Below are 10,479 nucleotides of genomic sequence, written 5' to 3'. Positions count from 1 at the left end.
TCAATACTCTCCTAATTTCTCTACTTAATTATTTTATACACTCACTGAAATTTTCAATATCATATTAATTACTCTATTATTACTTTATATCTTCAATAAAATTTCCAATACCTCTATTTTATATAAATTTTAGAAAAAAGGCAAGTAATAAAACTGGAAACTTTTATTTCTCTAAATTCTAAGAGGATATATAAACAAAATTAAGTTCATGCACTCTTTAATTTCTTAAAAAAAAATAATTTTATCTCTAATTTTTTAATCAAATCTAAGTTTTTTCTTATTAATTTTTCTTAAAGATAAATTGATTTCATTATCTTTTTCCTTATTTTATTTTAATTGAAAGATTTCTAAAAAAAATAAAATATTTTTATAAATATAAGTTAATTCTAAATCAATAAAATTTTTCTCTAAATTTTTTTTTCTTAATCGCTCCCAAATCTCCTTCAAAAACTTCTTGAACTATCTTTTTTTTTTTTGAACTACCCTTCAAACCATTTTAAACTGAGACTCAAACTGGAATCAGTAGTTTAAGAACAAACTTTTAAACCATTTTATAACGGTTTGATTTATATTCATGATTTTATTAAACTTGAACCGACTGTTCTATCCCAAAACAATGTTATTTTATCAGAATGACTGAATCTCCCTACTTCACCTCCTTGCAACCTTTATATGTAAATAATAATTGTAATTAATAAAAGATTTGGAAAATAAAAATGCAAATGCAATTAATCACTTTGATTTATATATGATTAATTGTTCTTCTACTCATAAGTTGGAAAAATTAACCATTCTTTCCTCTTTAAATCCTTGATTTGCTCTTTCCTTCCCACGCACGACATGTTAATTACAGCAAGCACTTGGCATCAGCACTTTGGGAAATAAAAAACTAAAATCAATCAATGGCAATCATTATGATAGAGAGATATAGGTATATTTCCCACTCTACTTACGGAAATTAATGCACGTTTGAAAAATCAAAGCTGCAAAACTCTTACATACTAAATTCAGGTGGGGACTTTCAATTCTTAAAAGCATCCACATTGGCAACGCCCTATAAAGTGGTGGACACGTTAATGAGGACTTGTTAAATATAAAGTGGTGGACACGTTAATGAGGACTTGTTATATATAAAGTGTGGGCACGTTACGAGAAATTTTTGAAGTATCACTGTGATTCTATCCAAATATATAATTATTATTTTAAAAAATAAAACTGTAACGTATTTAAAAATTTTTAAGACCTATTCATATATATATATATGATTTTAGTACTCATTGATACACTTGAATTGTATATATGTTTTTAAGCACATTTGCATACTATTTCATGGCATTCAGGCAAGTATTTTCATGTATAATAGTTGACTTCATTAGTTTTTGTAATTTCTAATTTAAAGCCCTTAATTCTATGTTTTCTGCATCATTTCAGGTGTTTGGGTAAAGCCCCAAAAGTATATGAGTACAAAGGAAAGCTTGAAGGAGTCAAGAGACAGAGAATTACTGCTGATATAAAGTACACGGGTCGTGTAAACCAAGCTCCAAACCCGTGTAACTCTCTGCCAGAAGAAAGCCAAGAGAATCGATGAGAAACACAAGTACACGGGTCGTGTAAGTAGACCCATGTAATTTTACAGACCCGTGTAAGTCTCTGCCGGGCGCAAGCTTGAAGAACCTTATGGGAACAACAGTACACGGCCCGTGTAACCAGGCCCGTGTAGTTGGCACACACCCTAAATGCCTTGAGAGAGGATTTAGGATAACTTAGGGCTAATTTCCATCAAGGAAAACGAACCTCAATTCAGTAAATAAACGAGATAACATCCCTAATAAGATTCAAGTGTGAAATCTTAACTCTAGGATTGCTCCAAAAAATAGATTATTTCATTTTAAGCTTACTATTCTAGTGTTTAAAGTTAACAAACTTCATTCCCTAAATATTCGATAGCCTAGACAGTCAAAATTACTGTGTAGATTAGTAGTTGTTAAACAAAGGTCCTCGTGGGAATGATACTCTACTTATCACTTTATTACTTATTAGCGATCCGTGCACTTGCAGGGTTGTAAAACCAGCAAACAAGTTTTTGGCACCGTTGCCGGGGATTCTTTGGCTTTAGTAATATCAAGCGATAGAAAATTTAGCTGATTTTGGCAATTATATTTATTATTTAGTTTTATTTTACTGGTTATATTTTTCTTCTTTTCTCTCAGGTGCTCAATTAGGTATATAACCAGAACAAGGCTAGAAGAAGAAATATTGGACTGTGATCCGGAGATAAACAGAACTCTGAAAGCCACAGGAGGGAAAGGAAACATCAAGAGCATGATCAAGGAGATCCTGAAATTCCAACCATGGGTGATAATAATGACAGACCAAGATTCTTGAGAGATTACGGAGCTCCATCTGTCCAAGGATTTTAGCCTAGTGTCACTAGACCCACAGTGGAAGCCAACAACTTTAAATTAAAACTAGCATGGCTCCAAATGAGTCAACAAACCCAGTTTGCAGGTTCACCTACAGAAGACCCACACTATCACCTCCAATGCTTTCTTGCCCTATGTGACACATTCAAGATGAATGAAGTGTCTGATCAAGCAATAAGACTCAAAGCATTCCAATTCTCCCTTCGGGACAGAGCGAGGAAGTGGTTACTTTCTCAACCAGCTGGAACGTTCACTACTTGGGAGAACCTCTCTCAAGCTTTTCTAGCAAGGTATTTTCCACCTGCAAAGACTGCAAAACTGAGGCTTGAGCCTAACATCTTCAGACAAAAGGAAGGAGAATCACTCTATGACGCATGGGAAAGATACAAAGACCTGCAGAGGAAATATCCACACCATGGTATAGAAGATTGGCTATTAGTGCAAAATTTCTATAACGGATTACTACCCTCTATAAGAAGCACAGTTGATTTAGCTGCAGAGGGTACTCTAATGGAGAAAACAGTGCCACAAGCACTTGAACTTCTAGAAAGGATTGCATACCATATCATGAATGGTCAAATGAAAGAGGAAATGCAACGAAAACTACAGGGGTACTAGAAGTAGATGCCCTAAGTATGATAAATGCTCAATTTGATTAGCTCACAAGAAAACTCGAAAGAATGCAAGCCAACGCAGTTGGTACAAATAGTCAACCTAAAGACAGCTATGGAGGAGGATACATGAGTTCAGAATACAGCAATTCCAATGAACCCTCCTCAGAACAGATGAATAATGTGAATAATGGAGGAAACTTCAACCAGAGGTAGCCCAACAATCCATATTCAAATACTTACAACCCTGGATGGAGGAACCACCCAAATTTCTCATGGTCCAATCAGCAGAACCAACTAATAAACAAGCAACAAGGGTACAAACCACTAGTACCCCTTGGATTTCAGAACAGAGGACAAAGCTTTGTACAGTCATCACTACCTCTCCAACCTCAACAACCTGAACCGAAAATGACTATGGAAACCATGATGGAAGGGTTCCTAGCAGCTCAACAATAATAAACTGAATTGATTAAACAACTAACTTCCAGAGTGGACCAACTTGCTACTCACAATAAGATGCTAGACAATCAGATCGCTCAACAAGCAAGCTCTTCAAGTAAGGCTGCTGGCAAACTACCTAGCCAACCAGAAATGAACCCAAGGGAGCATTGTAAGGCAATTACACTGAGGAGTGGGAGAACTCTAGTACAACCAGAGGTAGAACCAATAGAGGGAACCATAGAAAAATCTAAAGACCTAGCAGAGAAAAAGGAGGAAGAAGCTAAGAAAGATTAGGAAAAGGAAGCAAGGAAGACAAAGAAATTACCAGAACCATACCAGCCTCCCCTACCTTTTCCTCAGAGATTTCAGAAAACCAAATTGGGCAAGCAGTTTGGGAAGTTTTTGGAAGTTTTACAGAAACTTTACATCAACATCCCCTTCACTGAAGCACTTTCTCAGATGCCATCCTATGCCAAATTTCTTAAGGAAATTCTATCAAAGAAGAGAAAGCTAGAAGACTATGGAACAACAGCTCTAACAGAGGAATACAGTGCCATACTGCAAAACAAACTGCCTTCAAAGTTGAAAGATCCAGGAAGCTTCTCCATACCTTGCCTCATTGGTGATAAGAAAATAGATAAGGCCCTCTGCGATCTTGGAGCAAGCGTCAGTTTAATGCCTCTATCAATATGCAAAAAGCTAGAGATCGGGGAACTGAAACCAACAACAATCTCATTGCAATTGGCTGATCGATCTGTTAAATATCCTGTAGGAATCCTGGAGAACATTCCGATCAAAGTGGGCAAATTCCTCATTCCAGTGGACTTCATTGTCCTTGAGATGGAAGAAGATGTTAAAATTCCTATCATCTTAAGAAGACCATTCTTGGTAACTGCCGGAGCTATCATAGACGTCAAAAATGGGTGACTAACTCTCAAAGTAGGAGAAGAAGAAGTGGAGTTCAACTTGTTCGACACTATGAAACACAAATTTGAACCTGATGAATGCTTCAAAGTTGACACAATTGACGAATATGTTGAAAAGGAATTTCATAAGATCCATCCTAAAGATCCTCTTGAAGCATGTATTGTGCACAACCACACAGTGAATGATGAAAATATAGAAATAGCAGCCTGTGCACAACAGTTAACAGCTCATCCACCCCTACCATTAGCTAAAGCTTTCGAGATGGAGAAGTTGAAGGAGGAACAAACCAAAGGTAAGCTCCAGGAAAACGCCAAACAGGTAGAGCTTAAACCTCTCCTATCCTCACTAAGGTATGCATTTCTGGACTCAAATTCTAAATATCCTATTATAATCAATGCTAACCTGTCTAAATTAGAGGAGGAAAAATTGCTAAGAGAACTTAGGATCCATAGCAAAGCCATAGGGTATAAGATAGAAGACCTGAAGGGAATCAACCCTTCGATTTGCATGCATAGGATACCCATGGAAGAAAACAGTAAACCCATAGTCAAACACCAAAGAAGACTTAACCCAAACATGAAAGAAGTAGTCAAGAAAGAAATTTTAAAACTATTAGATGCAGGTATCATATACCCAATCTCTGATAGTAAATGGGTTAATCCAGTACATGTAGTTCCTAAGAAAGGTGGGACAACTGTTATCCAAAATGCAAGCAATGAACTAATCCCTACTAGAGTAGTCATTGGTTGGCGAATGTGCATAGACTATAGGAAATTGAACGGTGCTACTATAAAAGACCATTTCCCTCTCCCCTTCATTGACCAAATGTTAGAAAGATTAGCGAAACACTCTTATTTCTATAACCTCTATGGGTATTCGGGATTCTTTCAAATTCCTATTCACCCAGAAGACCAAGAAAAGACAACATTCACTTGCCCATATGGAACATTTGTATATAGGAAAATGCCTTTTGGTCTTTGTAATGCCCCTGCTACCTTTCAAAGATGCATGATAGCTATCTTTTCTGATTATATTGAAGATATCATGGAAGTTTTTATGGATGATTTTTTCGTCTATGGAACTACTTTTGATGATTGCCTAGCTAATTTATCTAAGGTGTTGCAAAGATGTGAAGAATCAAACTTGGTCCTAAATTGGGAAAAATGCCACTTCATGGTAAGGGAAGGCATAGTTATGGGACATTTGATATCAGAAAGAGGAATTGAAGTAGATAAGGAAAAAATTGAGATCATTGAAAACATGCCACCACTAACATCAGTCAAGGGAGTGCGAAGCTTTTTGGGACATGCAGGATTCTACAGAAGATTTATCAAGGACTTTTCCAAAATAGCTAAGCCACTTACTAACTTGTTAAGTCAAGATGTTCCCTTTGATTTTGATGAAAATTGCCTTATTTCCTTTAACAGGATCAAAGAAGCCCTGATATCAGCGCCAATAATGCAGCCACTAAATTGGGAGCTACCATTCGAGGTGATGTGCGATGCGAGTGACTTTGCAGTTGGAGCAGTGCTCGAGCAAAGAAAGGATAAAAAGCTCCATGCTATTTATTATGATAGCAAGACATTAGATGATGCATGAATCAATTATGCTGCCACAGAGGAATTCCTAGCAGTGGTGTGCAATGGACAAGTTCAGATCTTACCTCATTGGGTCAAAAGTCATTGTATTTACAGATCATGCTGCAATCGGATACCTTTTAAACAAGAAGGAAGAAAAACCTAGGCTGATTCGATGGATCCTACTCCTACAAGAATTTGACCTTGAAATAAAAGACAAAAAGGGATCCGAAAATGTAGTAGCTGTCCATCTTTCCAAACTAAAACTGGAGTACATGGAGGACTTCGAAGATTTTTCAATTGATGATTCATTTCATGATGAGCAATTACTTGCATTCTCCAAGGCCCCATGGTACGCTGATTTTGTTAATTTTCTTATATGCAGGATACTGCCTCCAAACATGACTTGCCAGCAAAGGAAGAAATTCTTACATGATGTAAGATATTATTTATGGGAGGAACCTCTACTGTACAAGAGATGTAATGATGGGCTGATAAGAAGATGCATACCAGAGGAAGATATGGAAAGTGTCATTTATCACTGCCATTCATCACTATATGGAGGACATTTCGACACCTCAAAAATTGTAGCAAAAATTTTGCAAGCAGGGTTTTACTGGCCACATTTGTTTAAGGATGTAAGATCCTTTGTGCTAGGTTGTGATCAATGCAAAAGAACAGGTAACAGTTTAAAGAGGAATGAAATGCCACTACATGGTATACTTGAGATAGAATTGTTTGATGTATGGGGAATAGACTTCATAGGCCCATTTCCCGCTTCAGGTGGAAATAAGTATATTCTGGTTGGAGTTGATTATGTGTCAAAATGGGTAGAAGCAATTGCGACACCAACCAACGATGCTAGAGTGGTCACAAGGTTCCTTAAGAATAACATTTTCACAAGATTTGGCACACCACGAGCAATAATCAGTGATGTAGGAAGTCACTTCTGCAACCAACAATTTAAAACACTACTGAAAAAGTATGGAGTGACTCACAAGGTGGCCACACCTTATCATCCTCAAACCAGCGGTCAAGTAGAAATCTCAAATAGGGAAATGAAGCAGATTATGGAGAAAACTGTAAACAGATCCAGGAAGGACTGGTGCATGAAGTTAGATGATGCACTTTGGGCATACGGCACTGCATATAAAACCCCAATTGGCACAACACCCTTCTGACTGGTTTATGGAAAATCATGCCATCTCCCTGTTGAACTTGAGCATAAAGCCCACTGGGCAATTCGGATCCTAAATTTTGACCTCAAAGTCTTTGGTGAGAAAAGGCTCTTACAATCGAATGAGTTGGAAGAAATCCGACATGATGCATACAAAAATGCCAAAATCTTCAATGATTAAACCACCTGAGGGCATGACAGGCACATACTAAGGAAATAGATAAAAGAAGGATATCTTGTCCTCTTATTCAACTCTAGATTGAAACTCTTTAGGAAGCTAAAGTCAAGATGGTCTGACCTTTCAAGGTCATCCAAGTCTTCCCATATGGAGCGATGAGCGTATGGAGCAAAACCTCAGTGCATTCAAGGTCAATGGGCGGAGGTGAAGCCTTACTTTCAGGAAGAACCCATAGAAATGAAAGCCAATTGCACTCTCGACCATCCTACCGGCAGACCATAAACAAACAAAGTCCAGCTAAAAACTATAAACAAGCGCTTTTTGGGAGGCAACCCAAAATTTCTTCTAAACTTTTCTTTTCTTTTTCTCATTTTCGGTATTGATTTTTGTTTTATACTTATTAGCATTTCACTTTGTAGGAATTTTTAGAAAGAAGAGTAGAGATCAAGAGAGGAAAGGAATCACCAAGTCAAAACCACAAAAGGGAATTTGGAGAAAACCAGGGAAGTAGCTTTATTACTCAACTCTACATCAATTTCATGTGTTGTGATGATGAAATTTTTCATTTGCCAAAGATTTGAAAAATTAGAAAATTACACGGGTCGTGAACTGGTTTTACACGCCCCGTGTAACTTTCTAGAAGTCCATAAATTTCATGCAATTTCAACTCTTTGAGAAACAGAAAGTTACACGGGTCCATAGTCCAAGTTACACGGATCGTGTAATGCCTCTAGTAGAATAACTTAGAGATAGAATTTTACACGGGGCTCCTTGTAATTTACACGGGCAGTGTAACATATCCAGCAAAGAAACTCGAGAAACAGAAAGTTACATGGGTCCCAGAGCTCATTTACACGAGCCATGTACTATGACAGATTTTGAAAATTACGGGCAAAAATTTACACGGCCCTATATGTCGGGACCCGTGTAGTGATACACGACCCGTGTATTTCTTCCCAGACATGACTCCTGGGGCGTGAAACGCATGAAACGAAGAGTCCTAACGGCTCTTTAAATGCACCTCTAGCATTAAAACCTTTCATAAACACATAATCCTTCATCTCCTCCCTTCATAGCCTATAAAAACCTCTCAAATCTCATCCCCCTTCACCAAAATCCTACTCTTCTCCTTCCCAAAAACCCATCCATGGCTCCTGCGAAGAGATCTGCGAGAAGGATCGGCTCTTCTTCAAGGCAAAGAGGATAATCTTCACCTTCTCCTCCCCAGCCTCTAACCAAACGCCCAAGAACAAGGGTAGCCACTCTCCAACCCTCTCAACAAGCCCCTCTTCCACCGCAACCACAGCCACAACTCGCTCCACAACTCAAAATCTTTATTCCTTGGGTATTTCAAAATAATGCCCATAAAGCAATGTGCACTCGACTTCATGCCCGAAAAAATATCCTCCACTAAATACATAGATTTTCCGCTTTTGGAGCAAATCGGATTGCAAGATGAAATCAATGGGCTACTTGACAGCATTGGGTGGACAAGGTTCACCCAACTCCAATTTCTAGCCTACAAAGACACCACGCTAGAATTTTTTGGGTAGCTTCAAGGCCACCTTATGGCCTATCGACAGGGAGGATAGGGGCAGGATTGAGTTTCGCCTCCTTGGTGTCGACCGGGTAATGAACATGGACGAGTTCAATGCCATCTTTGGCTTTGATAGTGCCGGCCACTAAGAGATCCCAAGAAACCGCATGCTGTACAATAACATCAACTTCTGGGATTCCATAGCACTGAACACAGAGCCGTACAACTCCAGCAAATCTAAATCCACGGGCATCACTAGTCCAACAGTGCGACAGCCTTGGCGTTGCCAACGCCAGCGAGCTATTTTTCCTATGGTGCATGGTAATTGGATAGCGGTACAGCACCGGCTTCTTCTTGTGCAACCATCTCTGATGCCTTTGCCATTAGTCTACTGGGCACATTGTACTTGGTGGCCTTGTCACCACCATTGCCCTCCACTTCGGCTTCGTTCTAGGACATCACAGACTACACTTTGTTACTGGAATGTCGAGAATTGATCAAACTATCTGCATATCCTTGGGGATATGTAAGAAGGTGGGCAACACATGCTACTTGGTGGATGCTGAAGGAAACACCATCCCTCAGAAAGACAAGGCAAGAGAGGGACCTAGCGAAACTTCACAACCTCAAGAAGAAGGGCAAGGGCAGATGTTCGAAGAGTCCCTTGTCTGAGTGCCCCCATACACACCACCACTGACAGATCCGGTCCTCGCATACCTGCAACACATGGAGACCACAATATATGGTAGGATGCGAGCTATCAAGGACAGCCTCTAGGAAGCACACAACAAACTGGACATGCTAATGGACAAACTAGATGAGGAGGATGAGGAGGAAGAGGAGCCAGGATCACCAGTATCACCATCATCATCATCAGAGGCCTTTTAGAGCTAGGACTATAAGATAGGACCTTTATTGTAATATCTTACATGCCTTAGTCCTAACTTGAAACCATAGGTCTCTTTTATTTGATTTATGTTCAAAATATTTTCCATGCTTAATAAATAATATGCTTCCTTAAAATTTTTTTACGTTTGCTTTGATTTTGCACATTATGTTAACATTGAGGACAATGTCTAGCTTGAGTTTTTTTTTTTTTTTTTTGGGAATATAATTGCATTTGCATATCATTACATGCACATCATTGCATTATTCAAATTCAGCTACATTATTCTTGTGTATCAAAATTTTCGAGAATTTTTGAAAAATTTTTGGACTTTCAATTGTGAAACTTAGCACTATAACCAAATTCTAGTACGCTAATAATTGGACTCCACGAGATAGAGGAATGAATGTATCTAGATAGGCAAAAAGGGATTCTAACATGTTGTTTGTGAAGAAACTAATCTCTTTAATGCAACTAGACTAGTTAAATCTCTTCATAACTATTAATTTATCACATTGAACTTGTAAATTTAGGAGAACAATTTTTGAAATACAAGCAAACCTAAAAATTGCCTCACTAGCTCTAAAACATATCTCTTGGACCTATTGAGGCGAAATCCTAGCATATGCTTGATGAATAAATGATTAAGGCATTCTTTGATATAACCCCACTAAGCCTTAGCCACCCCTAATCAAAATGAATATCCCTTGTAGCTAACT

The 10,479-nt window shown here is 38.2% G+C and overlaps 1 non-coding gene across 1 annotated transcript; it reads right to left on the bottom strand.

The window, feature by feature from the left end:
• Positions 1–2,738: 2,738 nt before the first annotated feature.
• Positions 2,739–2,845, bottom strand: LOC131172414 (small nucleolar RNA R71). The gene has a single exon (XR_009142891.1). It is a non-coding gene; the product is annotated as a small nucleolar RNA R71 (small nucleolar RNA).
• Between the last annotated feature and the right edge of the window lie 7,634 nt (positions 2,846–10,479).

The sequence above is a fragment of the Hevea brasiliensis genome, chromosome 13 (genome assembly GCF_030052815.1).
Source record: "Hevea brasiliensis isolate MT/VB/25A 57/8 chromosome 13, ASM3005281v1, whole genome shotgun sequence".
Taxonomy (NCBI): Eukaryota; Viridiplantae; Streptophyta; class Magnoliopsida; order Malpighiales; family Euphorbiaceae; genus Hevea; species Hevea brasiliensis.
Note: the sequence above shows the minus strand (reverse complement) of the source record. Positions and strands in the feature narration are given on the sequence as shown.